Genomic DNA, 19,522 nt, shown 5'->3' with positions numbered 1-19,522 from the left:
TTGTAGCCTCAGAAGCCTTATTTGCCTTACTCAGTATTTATACAAGAACTAGGATGTTCCAATTAGGATTATTTCTCCAACTGGACCCTGAGCAAAATAATGAATCTATCCCAAGCCCTCTGACCTCCCAGGTTCCCATCGCCAACCAGGATGGATGGTTCTAGCAGGGCCTGACCACTCAGTCGTCTCTGAGTCACTAATAACGCTAGGTAATAGTTAACATCTCAATGATGGCCAAGTCTTCTATGAAAAGTAAGCAATACAGAAGTGGGATTATTGACGGTCTGCTGTTTGCAGGGGAGCTGCCATGGTAGACTCCAAAAGGGTGGAACAAAAAAGCATAACTGGTGTTCCTGTTCGACATTCCAAGAGCTAAAAAGTGTACTTGAAAGATAAGATAGAAATGCATTTTAAAAAGAGCAGGATGTAGCAGTAAACATGCTAGGTCAAAGAAACAGTGCCAAGCCCAGGTGGAGTTGTGGGAAAAGCAATCGTGGGCTTTAGAAGTAGACTGACTTGGGTTTGAATCTGCATTTACCAGTTCTGCACTACCTTTACTAGTAAGGTATCCTGGGGAAGGGGGAGAGGGAATGGATGCCTCAGTTTATTCATCTGTAAAATGGAGAAAATACCACCTAACTGCTGTGATGATTAGATAACATGGTGAAGGCCTAGCACACAGTGAGTGCTTGATTAGCTGTTAGTTTCTTTCCTCCTCCTTTTCCTCATTTCCCCTTCTCTTCTAGATCACTGACATGACTTTATTTGCTAGTGAATTTGAATGAGTAGTGGCTGACTTTTATCTGCCCGTTGATGACCACAGTCCTCTGCACATGTCAATTTTATACCATCAAGTCATCAATGCTTGTGCAAAAACTCTCAGTGGCTTCTCATTTCTTAAACAAGAATAACAGAACATGCCAGCTCCTCTGCCTGGCATCCTAAGCCTTCCAACAGGAGGGCTCGACCTCCCAACACTCTTCCATGGCAATGCTTACCCTAGTGGCACCCACCAGGGTGCTGGGTGGATGATTCATGTTGAGCTAATATTTGTATATGGTGTGAGGAAGCGGTCTAACTTCATGTTTTTCTATGTGGATCTCCAGCTGTCCCAGCACCATTTGCTGAAGAGATAGGCACCTCAGTGTCTCTGAGCCTCAATCACCTCACCTCTAAAACAAGCTGGGAAAGACCACCTTGTCGGGTATTGTGAGCACTCAACGAGATAGAAAAAAGTGAGCTATGAGGGGTCCCTGGCACACAGCAGCCAGCCAATGCCTACAGCTGAAGAAACAAACAATGGATTAGGAAGTACTCTGAGACACTGGTCGTCCTTACTGCAACGGGACCAGAGCTCTCCTATCCCTAAAGATCTTTCACATTCACAGCCCCGTGCGCTTGTCACAAGAACCTGTGCCATCCTGCGGAGAGTGGTTTGCAATCCCCCTTCCCAAGAACCTGATCATCTTTTCTTCTTCCTTTCCCTAATTGTCCTCCCCTATTTTCTACCTTAATTTCGCGTGAAACGCTCTTGGTCTTAATTAATTAATCAATTAAAATTTGGTAGCCCACTCACATCTTTTTTGGCAAGGTGGTGGGAAGGCATGAATGAATGAATGAGTCAAGCAAAGAAAAGGTCCCTCATTTAAAGTCAGAACAGTGAGGCCCCTGAGCCAAAGTGATGTACGGGCCACCCCACACGGAGGTGTCAGCGGCGGGCCTGTGCGATGTTCCCTCCAGCTCAGCGCTCTCTCTATGCCCCCACTCCCCCTCCCACCCTGGAGAGAGAGTGAGCCTTTTAAACCACATCTCCCTCCTCCACGGTGTTTGCAACACCTCCCAATTTAGTTTTCTCTCTGAATTTCATTAGTGTCCCATTTGCCTCATCTTCCTGATTTCCGAGGCAGGTGTTGAGCAGGAGGGGACTCAGTTGGGAATGAGGGCTCCTGCCTCCTGACTGAGGGTGAGGGAACCTGCAGAGGAGAAGGACAGGGCCCCTGGGCTGCAATTCCCAAAGCGCTCTGGTCCACTCAGCTCAGGCCAACAAATAGTAACTGGACCCTACCTGCATGCCAGGCACCGGGGGCTTACAGATGAGGATCTGTGGTTGCCCGGGCCCATGGGGATGGAGGGACAGTGCCTGTGTGATGTGCTGCAGGGGCCGTGGCCCTGCTGGGCAGGCAGAGCGCTTGCTATGTTCCAGGCAGTGTTCCAGGTGTAGGAATCCTGCCGGGAACAACACAAAGTAACTTCCTGCCTTCATGGAGCTTCCATTCCAATGGGGGAAGAATAGAAAACAGACAATTAAATTTACAGAGTAATATACGTGTCAGGTGGAGATAAATGCCACCTAGAAACACTGAAACAGAAGAGGGGCACAGAGAGACCCAGAGGGTGAGGACCGCCTTCCATTCTCACCTCCTCTGTAGCCACTTCTGCTCACACTGGTGGCCTCCCGCTGTTCCTTGAGCAGCAAACACACTGGTTTGCTGATTCAGCTGCATCTGTGCTTTGCTCCCTTGGATGGTGACCTGGAGATCTAGTCACTGCTGTTCCCTCTGCATGAAGAGCTCTCTCCAAGACTGGAAAAAGGCTTCTATGACTCATGCTCTGAGGTGGGAGTGTGTTTATGGTTCAAGGAAGAGCAAAGAGGCCACTGGCATGAGTGAGGAATGGGGTTGGCAGGGAAACGGGGCCGGCTCAGGTGAGTCCTGGGGGGTCAGGGTGAGGCCTGTGGCTTTTCCTCTACATGAGCTGGGGAGCCATTAGCGGGCTTTGAGTAGAAGAGTGATCTGATCTGACTGATGTCTTAACAGACGCCTCTGTGTCAGATCCTGGGCGGGAAGGGTGGCAGCAGATCCCCCCGGGGAGGCCACTGCAAGAATCCAGGTCTGAGATGGTGGCTTGGACCAGTGTGGGGACAGAGGAGGTGGTCACATGTGCTGAAGAGGGGAGAAAAGTGATGAGGTCAGTGAAAATGTAGCCCAAAGTGCGAGGGGAGGGAAGCGGGGAGATGAGGCCAGAGAGAAAAGGGGGGCCATTCCAGACAGAAGGACCCACCAGTGCCAAGGCTCAAATTCAACCCCATCCTGCCAGGCTCAGATCCTGCTACCTATGTTTCTGCAATTTCTTCTCTCTCTCAATGCAGGTGAGTTCAAGAAGCCTCGCTCTGGGCCCAGCTTTCTGGGTGGGGATGAGTGACCCTGCCTCCAGGCTCCAAGAGGCGCCTCTGTCAGAGCTGAGAGCTACATTCACATGTAACACCGTGGGATGTTGGGGGAACCAATGAGAGAAAGGCCCTGGATGGGGGGATTTAGAGGAGGACGAGGAGACCACATTTCTTGGGTTTAGATGCAGTGGAGAAGGAGATTCAATTTTTAATTTTAACAGTCACGTCCGCCTTACAAGTGAGCATGGATGGGGTTGAAGAGTTTACCTTCAGCCCGATCCTCTTCCCTTGCTGAGTGAACCTCAGTTTTCTTATCTTAAAAATGGAATTGTAAGAACTACCTCTTGGGGTTGCGGCAGTTCGATGAGATGCATCAGTCAAGTACCTGGCACAATGCGTCAATAAATATGACCCTAGTTTACCTGTTCCTCTCTATGAAAGGCAAAAGTCTTAATAGGTGTCCTCAGAGAACCATTATGTCTCCACTGCTGAGAATTTATCCCAGTTTGTAGTTATAAACATTCATCAGGCTGAGAGCAGAAGCTTCCTTCGTTTTTGTTTCTGTTCCCTGTTATATCCCAAGAGTCTAGCATGGTGCTGGGCCTTTTTGTCAATATTCAATATGTCTTTGCTGGATTGCTAAATAAATGACTGAATCAGAGGTTATGTATGATCTAGGTTCTGGTGCTTTTTAGCTGGGAGACCTCAGACAAGATAATTAATGTCTCTGAGTCAAAAAAATAAATTACTGATAATCCCTTTAGAATGTGTTAATATTACTAGGTCCGAATGTGAGTTATTTGGTAGGTACACCAGATTAAAACAACTAAATGAAATGTAAATAAAAAACATTCTCTGAGTCTCAGTTATCTTACCTGTAAAATGGAAATCATAATATCTACTATGGCAGAGGCAGTTACTGCGCATCAAATATCCACATTTCCCAGAGCCCTAGAAATCAGGCAGGACCACGTGACTAGTTTTGGCCCACAGGCTGCGTGTCACTTCTGGGCCAAAGCATTTCAGAGCCAGCGCTTAACCTTCTGACTACCTCTTCCCCTGCCGCGGAGACCAAGGTGGCCACTTGTTCCCGGGACTACACCTAAAATATGGCGGAGATCTCATCAGGCTGGCCTCTGAGTCACTAGGTAGAGCAAGAGCCCTCCACCTACCTGGGTTAGGCAGGTAGCATGAGCAAGAAATAAACCACTGTGTTAAGCCACTGAGATTCTGGAGTTCATTTATTACTGCAGCATTAACTGAACCTAGAAAGACTCAGACGTCTACCCTACAAGATTGCCCCGAAGACAAAAAGTGCTCGGTTCTTAGTAGGTTTTCAACACAGGGCTCACTCCCTGGGTTCTGGCTCCTTCTTCCTCTGCTTCTGTAGCCTTCCTCATGACCCAGACTCTGTGTATGATTCTCCCTTTCACGCTAGAGAAGAAACATGGCAGACAGAACAGAGAGAACATTCTCTCTGCCATGTTTCTTCTCTAGCTTGAAACATCCTTCTACTTCCCCCCCCCACCCCCCAAGTGTGTTCTGTTTTTGTCATCGCACAGCAGTGTAAGGAAAGCCTCTGGAGAGCCATTCTGGACGGCTGGACCTGGTCCCCGGACCGCCTGTCCTCTGGGCAGCCGCCCACTCACCTCCTCCTACCTCATTCCCAGCTATGCCTCTGATTCCACTCCAGCTCAGCTTGAAATGTAACCACCAAACTCTGGACGCTGCCCTTGGTGACCTGGGCCCCAGAATGACTCTCATGGCCACGGCGGCCTCTGTGGTCCCGGACCTGCACGGTGCTTCCTGGCTGCCAGCTCCCCCATCACCTCCTCGCTGGATGCCTGGCCCTTGCCTGTTCCGTCCGCCCACCATGCTGGCTGCTGGCTTGGCTTCCAGCAGCCACCCGTCCTGCTACTGCATCTGTTCCCAGAGAAAGCCGCCTCCACCCTGGCCTGACCTTCTCCACTCCCCATGTGGCTTAGCGGCAAAAGCCTTCAAACAGAAAGTATGCCTCTTTTCAGATTCCAAGATGGCATTTCTCATCAAGACCGTAGGTTTGCAGTTGATGATGCAGAAAATCAGAGCAGACAAGGGGACTGACCTGGCCCCATGTCAGCACGTTCTGAAGAGTCAGCAGTGTCCGTGGGCCCTGCAGCCCTCTCTCCAGGGCCATCGGATCCTGGAGGATGGGACGGGATCCTTTCTGTTAAAGCAGAGAACACAGACCCAAGTGAGCGAGGTGGCAAGGTGTCCTTGACCCGATCTCACAGATCTGTCCCTGGCAGTCAGGGCAAATGCACACCAGTAGGGAGAGGGGGCTTGTTACTGGTCCCATAGCCATGAAAAGAAGCAAGTGGGGTCCCAGACACCCTGGGAATCCCACACAAACGCACGCTCTGCAACCTTCCTTTCTTCTCCCATCTCATCTGGTCTTGTCTGACGGCCATTGTTGACATGTTTCCTCAAGCTGGCCAAACCCCTCAAGGGCAGGGACTGCAGATCGGCCCTCTTTACAACACAGGCAAAGGCAGCTTGGAGCAAAGTAGAGCGTTTCGTGAAGGACTGACTGTACGCTGTGATGGGGGTGGGGAGCGGGTAGAACACATAGCCAAGGCACTGGCCACTGCAACAGTTCTGCCATTGATTCACTGGGCAAATAAATACATCACTGCGCCTTTTTAACCTTAGTGTCCTGCCCTATAGGCTGGGCCCATCTTCCCTGTGATATACCGTATGGGAGTATTGGGAGTCACGTAGGCAGAATTCCTTACACACAAGAGCCTGGCCCTGGCCCACTTGCTTATCACTCTGCAAACCTCTAGTAAATCACTCCCCCACCTTGAGCCACTGTCTGAAAGAGAAAAACTCTGAACTAGGCTACGTGTGAGGTCCTTTCTGCCCCTAGAATTCTGTGACGATGTTGATTTATCTCTGCACCTCCAGTGCCCAAGTAGATATCTGTACACAATAAAGGTTTGTGAAATGAATAAAAGAAATCCTATCTCACTCAAAAGAAGAGTATGGAGAGACTGAAAGGTTGTAAGCCATGTGCCTTAGGTCATTGCAAGAGGAGGAGCTTGGATTTGATCGCAGACATACTCAGGTTATTGCAAGAGGAGGAGCTTTTTATATAAAAGACACTCTAGGCTAAAGGACAATGCATGAAGGAGATACATTTAGGCATCTGAGGTAAAAAGTCATTGTTTGATGGTGTGCTGAATTGGGCGATTGGGATTGACATGTATACACTGATGTGTATAAAACTGATGACTAATAAGAACATGCAGTATAAAAAACAAACAAAACAACTAATACTAAACTTTCATTGGGTTATTTGTATGGAAATATGTTAATATAAATGTTTCAGACATTACATGAAATTTCTAAAAATCTTATATGTTCTGGTATAATGTTATAAGTCATAATCCTAGTTATTACTTTAAAATGTATATCTCAGAAATTAAAAAAAAAAAAGTCATTGTTTGAGAAATTCCCTGAATACCTATTTGCCAAATATACCTAGGAGCCTAGCTAAGAAGACATTATTGTCTGTTATAAGGTGAGGAATTACTGGTAATCGTCATTGAAGACAAAATTCTCCTAGGTGTGAAATTTTGCTAGCTCCATCTGCATTTCCTGTTTCTTTGTTGTAAATTCTCCTTATTCTAAACACAGAGTGACTATATTAGGTCGGAACATTTGCCAGCCTCTGCCCAAGTGCAGAGTAGCCCTTCCCTCGGGGATCAGGCTCCCGAACCGCCCCCAGGTAGAAGACCTGATGGGCCGAAATAGAATCAACAAGACAAAGTTTAGAGGTAAACCTAGAAAAGTCCTGATAAATCATGCTATATTCACCAAAATAAAAAATTGGCAGTACGCTACATAGGAGATGACTGTCATTTTATGTATCTCAAATGAGCAGTAATAGTTATTGTGTCCTTAATTTCTATTTACTACACCTTGTTCATTATCAGTTTACTCTCCAAAATTTCAGAGAGGGGCAGGAAATTGTTTTACTGTAACAATGGACATGGTAAGAGGCTCTTTCTCTTGTGTAAGGGCCTCTCCCCATATGCCCAGAGCCTTGAGAATTTTAGGACTCAAAGCTGTTGGCTTTGCCCCCAAGGGTCCTGCTGGGGTCCTAGTCCTATCCTGTGACTTGGATGAAACACTCAGGGTCTTTCTCAAACCCCTCTCCTTTGTCCAGGTCCCACAATTCCATTCTGCCTCCATAGCTTCAGGCCAAAGCTTGTGCTTTGGGCCGTCATCTGTGTCTCATTTGGTCCAAGCCGCTCCCCGCCCCTTTAAGAAGCTGCAGAACTGCAGTTTTACTCCTCTTCCACTTTCATCTTTGCCACGCTTCCAGGGAAAGGCTCAACTCCTTTTCTTCTATTTACTTTTATTTTCAAGGTGTATCCCTGAATTCCCTCTTTTTCAAGGTACAGTCATCACGTGGCACATGCAGGAGGATTGGTTCCAGGACCCCCTCATGGACACCAAAATCCATGGATGCTCAAGTCCCTTATATAAAACGGTGCAGTATGTGTATAAAACCTACACACACCCTCCCAATATACATTAAATCATCTCTAGGTTACTTATGATACCTGATACAATGTAAATGATATGGAAATAGTTGTAAATACAATGTAACTGCTACGTAAGTGGTTGCCAGTGGGGCAAATTCAAGTTTGGTTTTTGGAACTTTCTAGAAACTTTTCCCCCGAGTATTTTTGATCCGTGGTTGGTCGAATCCACAGATGTGGAACCCATGGATATAAACAGCCGGCTGTACCTCCAATAAGCACCACATGACTGTTAATGAAACCCAAACTGTTAATGAAACCAAAATACCCATGGGTTGGCCAAAGGTTTTAGAAGTATTATACTTATGCCCTAGCACTTTATGAAGGGAAATCCAGTTAGGTCGAAATGAGGGTGTATTCATTCCTTTACTTGCTCACTCACTCATTCACCCCTATGCTGAGTGTTAGGTGTGATTCAGGACACACCAAGGACTGAGAAGCAAACCATGCCCTCGGGAAACTCACAGGATGACAAGGAAAATACGACAACATGGCCACAAGTAATGGAAATACTTGGCAGTTTTGTAAGTGGATACAGAAAAAACAGTGAGAGGAGGGAGGAATGGAGAGGCCACCTTGGCTGACAAATCAGGGAGCAATGACTGGACAGCATACCGTTTAAGCCCAGCCTTGCACCAGAGATAGTGTCAGGTGGGGTGGCACGGGGACAGGGCAGGGCACTCGTGTGAGGAAGGAAGTCATAGGAGGAGAAAGCGTGACAAAGAATGAGTGCGGGCTGTGTGGAGGGAAGCAGAGGATATCACACCTGACAGGGGACGTGGACCCCAATGAGCCGGGCCCTGAAAGCCAAGGCAGAGAAAGTAGCCATTATTCAATGAGTGATAGAGAGCCACTGAAGGCTTTTGAGCAGAGATGTGATGTAACTGGAGATGTGCTGTAGGAAGATGGATTTGGCAAGCTTGCACAGTTTGAATCGGAAGGGGAGGGAGCTAATTGTGTGCCAGGCACTGGGCAGAGGGTTCAGTGCTGGTACATATTTGATCTCAGTTAACCTTCTAAACAGCCGTAGGAAGCAAGCCTATTCCTTCCAGACGAGAAAATGAGGCTTTGGGGAATTTCAGCAGCTTGCCCCTAATCCCCCAGCTAGGAAGTGGTGGAGACGAGATCTGGATCCTGTTTTTTCCCTTTCCAGGTGAGCCTTAAAGCATGCTGTGACCCTGCACAGACACGTACACCGGACCCCCCAGTACACCTTCCGCTCCCAGCGTACCTCCCACCCGCCCTAGGATGGGGGGAAGCAGGATATTTCCTGGGCTGCCCTTTGAGAGGCTCAGATGAAATTAAGTGTCAAGTGCCTTTGCTCCTGCTAGCTTTCCCCAAAGTGACCCCAAATCAAGCAAAAAAGACAGTACCTTGACTTGGGTCCGAAACAACATGGACTACAGTCTCTTGCAGAGAATTTCAAAGGTAGCGGGAGACCACCCTCCTCTCTTATAAGGAATGCTTGCTTCTGCCTTTCCCTTCTCAGCTAAGCTTCACAGGAGCAGTGGACCCAGGAGCCCAGGGGAACATATTTGAATACCCAAGACTCTGCTGGGCCATGGAGAATGTCAGTGAAGAACCCAGCGTCTATGGGCTGACTCCACTGTTTGGGAGGACTGCCCAGAGGACTCGATGTACTTCACCTGCAGCCTGGAGAGGATGATTATGAATCACTCCCATCAAGATGCCTGCTGCTAAAACTTGTTTTTTTTCAAGGGAAAAAAAAAAAGATTTCCTCATTCTAAGTACGGGACATGGTGATGGCTGTACCGTACACCTGACAATCGAGGGTGCAGGCTTTCTTCGAGGAAGCCTGGTGCAGTGGCAAGAGCAGAGACTTTGGAAGCAAACAGGGTGGGTCTTAATCACACCCCACCGGGTTACCAGCTATGTGGTTTTGGGCAAACCATTTAGCTCCTTAAATTTCCTCATTATTAAATGGGAATGATAATAAGGGATTAGAGAGACTAAGTGCCAGGCCCTTGGTACATACATAAGAATGTGTAATCATTTCTTCTTGTCTTTTTATGTTCAACATTCTGGCTTCACTCTCCCAGTGAGGTTGCTCTCCTCCTCACAAAGTTACCAACTGAAGAAATGGATTTTTGGAGAAAAAATGCTGCAGCTATAGCAGGTTGTTCATACCCTTGACCTAGCGCTTATTACCAGTGTCTTAGAATTATTTGTCAACATGTCCTTGTCCACCAGGATGGGACCTCCTTGAAGACGCTGACCACTGTGGCTTCAATTCCCGGCACACAGATGTCCCGTTCTACCTTAGTTCCGTTAAATTGAGATCCAAACAAACCACACAGTCTGCAGTTCTTCTGGGATTTTATTTTCCCAGCCTGGTTTGCAGAGTGACTTCTAAGCAACACCTTCAAGAGCAGATCCAATCCTCTGAAAACCATCGCCTTAGCATGGAATCATTAGCATGGAATGCTTCACCTTGTTACTCTGCTAAGACCTTTGGTTCCTAATCCAAGCCAATTATATGTGCCAACATATTCAATAACATCTTAATAATGCCAAACCTCCCGGGTCTCTGGACAGAATCGGATGAGGTTGAGAGACCTGGGGTCTAACAGGATACCAGAATGGTGCATGGCAGACGGGAAGGAGATGAAGCATTAAAACTAGATTCAAACCCTGGCTTGTACAGTTGGGACAGCCCTGTGTAGTGCCTGGGATGGGGATACATGCTCAGCAAAGGTTAATTCCCTTCTCTTCCTCTGACTCCAAAGAAAAGCAAAGCCATGAAACTTGTTTCAAGTAAACAGGGAGAGAAGAGAAGATTCGCCACGTTCCTGAGTCCACTTAGAAAATTGATTTTTTTTTAAGCTTTTCTCCCTGAGGACTGAAGGAAGCAGGTTATTTCATTTTAATTATGGTTGTTCCAGCTGCCGCTTGTGAACCCCAAGACCAATTTTCAGATTAAAAAGAAAAACACACATACACACCCCCAAAGACAAACTCACCGACAGAATCTACTACATACACAGAAGGACACCTCCTTCAGAGAGCACATCCACAGGGCGGAGAAATCTGGACTGTCCTGCTCGAGACACTCAGATCCAGGCAGAAATCCCTGGACGTGCTCACCACCCGCTTCCCCTCCTACATCGCCTCCTCTCGGCCCCCAGCGTCCAAGCCCAGCTGGTGAGTCACACAGCAGCATAATGGAATGTTTCATGTCGAGCAGCTGTGCACTTTTAATGCACACGGGGAAATAAAGGCAGCAGATGGTTTTATGTAATCATCCTGTGAATTTTTCACTGGGTATCCTCATTCACGAAGACCTGAAAGAGTTTTTTTTACAGGACCCCCATGGGTCCAGTGAGCCAGCCCCAGACTTGGGGGCCGGTGAGGATGGGTCTCTCATGCAGGGAAGGTGGGTGGAGCTCATTTGCCATTTTCTGGCCCATAGGCTGTATCCAGGTTTCCACTCAGTATTCTCCTGTGCGGTTCTCCCCCTGTGTCCTCCCCAGCAGCTCTCCATGCTAGCCACGGCAGACGATGGCTCATGAACCCTTCACATGTGAGCTGCCCAAATCCGCACCACATGCGGATTTATCTTGCAAAGGATTGAGGCGGATCCATGCTATTGCAGGGACCTTTGTCAGGGAGAAGATTGGGTGGAGCAGGTGGGGGCATCAGCGTTCAGCTGCCTGAGGGTAAGACGAAAGAGACTGGGCTCTCACCAGAGAAAGATCACCTGCTTACGGGGATGCACAAGAACTCTGCCTATAAGAGGTGGCATGGAAGCAAGCACAGGGTGGGGAGTAAACAGCTCTCAGGTGCTACAAAGCAACCTGCTGATGTTTGTGGAATCAGCGGAAAGTTTTCCCAGTTTTCTGAATCTTGCTTTTACTTCACCAGCGTTCACCTTTAAGCCCTTCAAGCACACCATCAAAAATTCTGCAATGGCTTCCCTGGTGGCGCAGTGGTTGAGAATCTGCCTGCCAATGCAGGGGACACGGGTTCGAGCCCTGGTCTGGGAAGATCCCACATGCCGCGGAGCAACTGGGCCCGTGAGCCACAACTGCTGAGCCTGCGCGTCTGGAGCCTGTGCTCCGCAACAAGAGAGGCCGCGACAGTGAGAGGCCTGCGCACCACGATGAAGAGTGGCCCCCGCTTGCCGCAACTAGAGAAAGCCCTCGCACAGAAACGAAGACCCAACACAGCCAAAATAAATAAATAAATTAATTAATTAAGAATGCAAATGACCCCAAGGATCAGGTGTTAAAAAAAAAAAAAACTTGGCTACTGAAATGATCCTAAAAAAAAAAAAAAGAAATTCTGCAATTTGAATGTGCACGACAAATGCATACTCTTGTCCTCAGCCACCTGAGTGCTCCGAGGCCCCCAGGCCTCTGCTCAGCTTCACCGTCAGCCTGCAAAGCCTCTCCCTCCTTTTTCGTCCCCCTGCTCCTCCTTGAGGAGCCAGTGCAGAGGCCGGCATTTCCACAAAGCCATCTCTGTGGTACAGGTCACAACTAGCTGCACTCCCACGCCAGAGCGTCACCAAATCTACTTGTTTCTACCACTAAATCCTGCCCTGAGCTCTGTGCAGCTCTAGTGCTCTTCAATCCCTTCCTTCAAATTACCCTACGCCCACTGCTGTTCCTAAGATGCAAGTCTGACCCTGCTGTTCCTAGCTCGAAACCCTTGTTGGTGCTCCATTGTCTCTGGGACAAAATCCAAAGCCCTCCCTAAAACAGGCACTTCCCTTCCCGTCCAGCCGGGCCATCTCTCCAGCCCGGTCCCTGCCACTCTCACCTCAGACCCGCCATGCTGCAGCCAAAGCCAGGTGTTTGCAACCCTCACTGACTTCCCCGTTGCCCCTTCCTTGGGCGGGGAGGCCCTGGAGTGCTCCCCTACGACGTGACTGTGCAGCGCCCCATCTTATTCTGGGGACGCTCCTCCCTGCTTCTGGGAACCACTTTTCCCAGGGCTCCCATCGTGTGGGTTGTGTCATCAGTGCTGTTTGGCAACCACTTCTGGCTCGCTGCCTTCCAGGCACAGGTGGGTGGCACATCTCAATAGGGCCGTTCGCTAATTGAGGCCAGTGGGCGTGAGCACAGGTGTACCACTTGCAGGTAGAAGATTTCGTTGCCAAGGCAGGACCCTCCAGAGCTCTTTCCCTCTGGCACAAAGACTGGCACAGCTGGGATGATTTGTCAGCCTGGGTCCCTGGGGCACCACAATGAGCAGAAAGCCCTCCCCCAACACCACCCCTCCTCCCCCAACACCACTCCTCCTCCCCCAACACCACCCCTCCTCCTGCCCATGGTGGACGTGGAGCATGAGAGAGAATGAAAGCCTTTGTTGTTATAAGCCACTATGATTTGGGGGTGATGTGTACCCAGCATTAACTAGCTGATCTGACAGATTCATGGGTTCTATGAGAACTGTCGTACTCTTTTTTTTTTAATTGAAGAATAGTTGCTTTACAATATTGTGTTAGTTTCAGGTGTACAGCAAAGTGATTAGGTTATATAAATTCTTTTTTTTCCAATTATTTTCCATTATAGTCCATTATAAGATTTGAATATTGTTCCCTGTGATATACAGTAAATCCTTGTTTATCTTTTTTTTTTATAATATTTATTTTTAGTATTTGACAGGTTTTTTTTTAACTTTGGGTTTATTCATTCATTTATTTATTTATTTTTGGCTGCGTTGGGTCTTTGTTTCTGTGCGAGGGCTTTCTTTAGTTGTGGCAAGTGGGGGCCACTCTTCATCGCGGTGCGCGGGCCTCTCATTATCGCGACCTCTCTTGTTGCGGAGCACAGGCTCCAGACGCGCAGGTTCAGTAATTGTGGCTCATGGGCCTAGTTGCTCCGCGGCATGTGGGATCTTCCCAGACCAGGGCTCGAACCCGTGTCTCCTGCATTGGCAGGCAGATTCTCAACCACTGCGCCACCAGGGAAGCCTGTTTATCTATTTTATATATGGTAGTGTGCATCTGTTAATCCCAGACTCCCAATTTATCCCTCCCTCCACTTCCCCTTTGGTAACCATAAGTTTGTTTTCTATGTCTGTGAGTCTGTTTCGTAAATAAGCATTTGTGCTGTTTTTTAGATGGAATTGTCATATTCTTGAAGGACCCTGCCTCCCTGGCCGTCATTGATTGGTTCAGGGCTGGGTGCCTTAGTAAAGCCAGATTAATCACAGTTCTGGGGGAGAGCAGAACCTGGTCAAAGCTGGACCAGTTAGAATTCTTCCCTGGGATTTCTGAAAACAGGAAGTGAAGAAGAATGTAGTCTCTAGTAGTGATGATTGTAAGATATGAATATTTGCTAGCTATTAGTTGCCATGTGAGTGTTACGGGTTGAATTGTGTCCTCCAAAAAAGGTTATGTTGGCGTCCTAAGCCCCCATGCCTGAGAATGGGACCTTATTTGGAGATAGGTTCTTTGCAGAGGTAATCAAGTTAAAATGAGGTTACTGGGGTGAGCCCTCATCCAATATGGCTTGTGTCCTTATAAAAAGGGGAAAATTTGGACACAGAGATCAGAGTCATGCTGTCACAAGCCAAGGAACTACCAGAAGCCATGAGACAGGCCTGGGGTAGACCCTTCCCTTCAGGGGGAACACGGTCCTTCTGACACCTTGATCTTGGACTTCTAGCCTCCAGAACGGTGAGACAAGGAATTTCTGTTGTTTAAGCCTCTCAGTTGTGGTGCTTTGTTATGGCAGCCCTGCAAACTAACACGGAAAAAATAGGGAGAGCTGGTTTGCAGGGAGAGAAAGAAGCTCACAAGTATAAGAGAAGTGACCAGAGCAGCAAAAAGAAACAGAACAAATCTTAACAGAATTAAAACTGTGAACCCAATTCCACTGCATCGCTGCATTTTCTCTGGCTGCAAGGTTCAACTCCTTGGATTCGATGAGGCAGTAGTAAAAGCCCCTCTGTTTTGAGTAAGTTAATTCTGAGGTTTCTGTCACTTTGAACCAAGAGTCCTAAGCAGCACTGTTATTAATATTTAATCATCATCATTATCATTAATGTTAAGAAAAGAAAAGAAATGTAGGTGGCTCCAAGCAGTGCTGAACTGACCAGAATGGTGACAGATGGACAAGCAAGCCCACTGCTTCCAAACGCTGTCCAAACAGGTCCCAGGAAGAGACAGGGTTCCCTCCTGTCTGGGTGCAACAGCTTTCATATATTCACACAGATTAATCCTCTTGCTGTTTTCTTTAATCCAGTAACAGCCAGAATAAAATCTGAAAAGGATTTTCTTCTGCACAGTTATGCCTTTCTTCCCAATCCAAACACAACTGCGTGCCTGGCCCCTTGAAATGCTCCAAAACAAAACAAGTCCAGCCCAAATCCCTCATCTCTTTTCATGTTATTTTCTTGGCTGCACAAACTTAGGGGCCTTTGTTTCTTTTGCTCTGCCCTTGGACGCTTCCCGTCCACATTCCCCTCTGTGTGACCTCCTACGTCAGCAGCAAGGGCTCCAAACTAGCAGAGGAGAGAGGCAGTCAGAGGGAAGGCGGCCTGGAAAGTATTCGCCATCCTGGACAAGAGCTGAGGTCCCCTGAAGCAACTCGCCAGCCCTCTGGAATAACCAGTGCACACGGGCCCTCCCGGGCAGAATGTAGCTGCATAGCGGGGTCTGGCTTATGAGTTTGCTCTTGTAGAATAGAAGATAATTGTTCAAGCTGTCCTTGAGCCTCTGGGGCTGCAACCGTTGTAAGAATAAGCGGAATCATTCTACCTTGACGATCCCACAAAAGAAGAGAGAAACTGCTCTCCTCCAAAGGACTAGGGACAGCAATTATCCACATGAGCAAGATTTGATGACTGCAGAGATTATAGAGCTCACTGCCCTGCCCCAAAGTAAAGGAGGATCCTGGGGTTTTTTTCCTCATCTGTTCAATCCAGGAGAACAAACAAGAATATGACGCCTGTATCAAGCTGCCAGCTGTCTTGATGAGAGAAATTAGAAAAAAAAAGCAGTTTTCTGGGAGGGGTGAGGGCCAACTCAGCCTTGAACAAAGAGGGTGGGGAGGGTGAGGGGACTGAATGGATGCTGTGCCCATCGTTTGTTTGCTCTCAGGTCCCTTCCCCACACTTGCTCCTCCGCTCTATCTCATGGGGAACTGCAATGCTCAGAATCCTTTGCTCCCTGGCTTCTGGACAGGTGGGCTTATGAAGGGAGGACCCTGGCAGCAGATTGGAGGTAAGAAGAAGAGAGAAGCGAGGGTATCTCTCCCTCTCTTGCTTGTTTTAGACAGCATCCTTGGCAGTGGCCACATAACATCTGTAGCTTCAGGTCCTGACCCTATAAAATGGTTCTATCTCCTGCTGGATTGTCCCAGTTTTGGGGCTCTAGAAACATCACCTGCTCTCATTGTACCTCCAGGTCTAGGGGTGATAGTGGTTCCCTGTTGCTGTTGATCTCTGGGATGATTCAACTTGTACCATTTAGCTTCTTAGCCATTTCATTAACTGTGTGGCCAATTCCCTTTATTAAATTCCCTCTGTTGAAAGACCTATGGTGGTTTCCATTTCCCTGCCTAGACTCTGATGGATAGAGGTGCTGAAAAAGAATCTGCAGGTGGAAGTGCCACTCTGCAGCCTCGAGGACAATGAAAGCATGAAGACTCCCAGTGCTTGGGCTGGGATAGGGAGCCACTGCAAAACTGACCACTGCAGTCAAGCCCAGGAGGGAATAAGTGATCAGTGAAGCACCTGTCAGGCACTGGAAGGTTGGAAAGGCATCCCTGGAAGGAGGACAAAGTCAGGTCTCTGCTTTTTTTTTTTCCCCCATGAATTTAGCTAGCTTGAATGGGACTTCTTGTGTCAGTCAGTAAACTAATGTGGGAAAGGCCAATTACTGATGCAAGGGATGCCAAAGAGCTTGGTTGTGAAGCTTCAGAATCCTTTGGCAGGTTAGGGTGTACTGAGTCTCTGTAGGGAAACTAGGAGTTTAATGAAACAGAGACAGATCCAGAAAGACATCTCTTAGCAGATTCAGTGAGATGTTTGAGACTTAATGTGATGTGGCTGGATCTTGTCTCTGTTGACACCTACAACTGTTAAGGGTTATTATTGGTCCTTCCAAACTCAGACAGGTGGGAGAAGCCATGCTTTATTGAGAGAGGATGGGGACAGGAATAAAATAGGAGAACATTTTTGGGATGGCTGAGAGAGCATTCTTGGTTACTAAAGAAGAATTTAGATGTGAAAAAGTATACATACACAGACAGACACAGGCTGGGACAGAGAAGGAGACAATGGGGAAAAGAGTGCACCAGAAATTGAGGGAGAATGGCTTTGCAAGCTCTCCTTGTGAGCTAGCCCCTTGGTGGCAGGCAAGTTTCCTAGCAGAGGTCAGCTTCTTACAGTCAGAACAGGGGCTCTGAACCCTGATGCATTTGCTTTCTGCTTCTGTTCAGGCCCTTTGTCACCGGTGGCCTTTCACTCACTGATCCAATTGTCCCAGACCAATGTCCCGCACAGGAACTGAAAAGACCACCAGGTGTGGAAGAGCAGGGCTGTTAACGAACTGCCACATGCCTCACCTCCCTGGAAACCTCTATTGGTCCCAGAGAAAAAACCAGTGCTGGGACTTCAGCAAAGACGTGGTCTTGACCTCAGCATCCCCACCCACGCTGACACACGTGCTTGTTTCTATGTTCATGAAGCTGAAAACATTTGTGGGGGGAGAAACTGAATTGGAAAAGAACCAGTCCTTCCAGAGATGAGGAAACCCAAGTAAATTGGGGGGTTACACAGGTTTTCCCACTTTAATTTTTCCCATGTTATCACGTCTATTATTTTTTTTAATAAAACATATTTTAGAAGAGTTTTAGATTACAGAAAAATTGCAAACATAGTACAGAGAGTTCCCATATACCCTGCTTCTATTTTCCCCTTGATTAACATCTTACAGTATGGTTCTTTTGTCACAATTAATGAACCAATATTAATATGTTATTATTAACTGAAGTCTATAGTTTCTTTGAATTTCCTTAGTGTTTCCCTAATGTCGTTTTTGTTTCAGGATCCCATGCAGAACACCACATGCCATTCAGTCATCACAGGTTCTTAGGCTCCTCTTGGCTATGACAGTTTCTCGGATTTTCCTTGTTTTTGATGACCATGACAGTTTGGGGGAATACTGGAAAAGTATTTTGTAGGATGCCCCACTACTGGAATTTGTCTAATAAGACTCGGGTTATGGGCCATTGGGAGGAAATGTGCCTTGTTTTTAACTCTTTCTTTGTTATAAAGGCCGTGGCTCTAGCCCAGCTGGGGCCACCGGTCACTAGCTCAGGAAGGCAGCTGTGGTAGATGTGCCCTGGAGTCACCACAGCATCTACGGAGTCACACTGTACACCACAAAGTCCTCACAATGTGGCCACAACCGACCTCTCCAGCATCAAGTCCTGCATTTTCCTTTCCTTTTTCTCTTGCCGTATCAGACCTGCTTGCAATTTCCCAAACACACCCATACCTTCATATCTTTATGCCTATGCAGCTGCTGTTTCCTCTGCCAAAAATGCATCCCTCCCCTTGGCTACCTGGAAACCCTCACTTAGAAGACAGGACCTAGCACAAAAAAAAAAAGCATCCTCTTTGGAGTCTTCTCTGATCCCAAACAGAATTACTGGCCTTCTTCTCTGTGCTACTTTGTACATTTCTGTGTGTTCGTGATCACCCTGCTTAGAACTGTGACACCCTCTGACACTCCCAGCCCCTTCCCTATTTCTTCCCATAGTACTCTTCAGCATCTGACATGCTCTATCAATATTTAACTTATTTATTGTTTGTCTCCCCTGCCAGAATATAAGCCTCTTGATGTCTGGGTATGTCTCTGTCTCTTCACGTGACGATGAACTTCCAGGGGAATGACCAGATCCTATTTCACAAGGGAAGCCTTGTGTTGAAGCCATGCCCTGCAGACCGTTTCAGGACACCCTGATTATCATTAACTGCTGTCCCTTCTTTCAGGACGTCCCCCACACTCTCTGGAGTACCATCTCCTTGTGGCTGGAAGGGACAGGCAGTGTATTATTATGCCAGATCTTCTCCAGGAGTTTACAATCTAAGAGCTTCTAAGCAGGGGTGGGGCCATTCTCTTTCTAGAGCTGGATTTCTGGCCTGGAACACTGCCCCAGCTCCATTACTGGACGGTTGGGACCATCCCCAGGAGCTAACTTGGCAAGGCAGACACAATAGGAGCCCTGACACCTAAGGAGAGGAGACCAGTCTCTGCCAGTGACTAGCATGAGGACGTGAACAACCTCCCTGAGCCCCAGTTCCCTCAGCAGATAATGGAAATAACATTGTTACCTACACTACTGCCAGAGGGCTGTTGTGGGGATCGATTGAAAAACGGGTGGCAAAGCACTTTACAATCTGTCACACCCAATCTAAAGCACTTTTGCTGACATCACCAACAACTAGCCCAGGGGTCAAGTTTTCCGAGACCATGACACCGCAGGAGCCCTTGGGGCCGCCGTAACCCATAATGCGGTCAGACAGCACGTGGCAAGGATGGGCACTACCAGCTTAAACTTTACAAACATGTCGCTGGGCCTTTTGACTTAGATCAAAATCAAGTGTTTACTATAAAACATACACATAAGCCAATCATATGTTTATGGTACAAAAGATTTGTCTTCTGGCTGCTTATCAAAGGGTCTTGGGCTTAGTCTGCCTTTGATGTTCCCTTCAACCCACTGGACCCACTGGGGTGGGGAAGAGGTACCTGCTGCCTGGGAAAACCTGCTTCCAAACCTTG

General features: G+C 47.7%; 1 protein-coding gene across 4 annotated transcripts in view; it reads right to left on the bottom strand.

The window, feature by feature from the left end:
* Positions 1–19,522, bottom strand: part of TENM4 (teneurin transmembrane protein 4) — a 749,934-nt gene that overhangs the window by 508,915 nt on the left and 221,497 nt on the right. For all 4 annotated transcript variants that reach the window (XR_005020977.1, XM_036861484.1, XM_036861485.1 and 1 more), the window contains exon 3: positions 5,274–5,375. The gene's annotated coding sequence lies outside the window, so the exon portion shown is untranslated. The remainder of the gene's footprint in view (positions 1–5,273; positions 5,376–19,522) is intronic.

The sequence above is a fragment of the Balaenoptera musculus genome, chromosome 8, assembly GCF_009873245.2.
Source record: "Balaenoptera musculus isolate JJ_BM4_2016_0621 chromosome 8, mBalMus1.pri.v3, whole genome shotgun sequence".
Lineage (NCBI taxonomy): Eukaryota > Metazoa > Chordata > Mammalia > Artiodactyla > Balaenopteridae > Balaenoptera > Balaenoptera musculus.
This window is presented reverse-complemented; position numbering and strand designations above follow the sequence as displayed.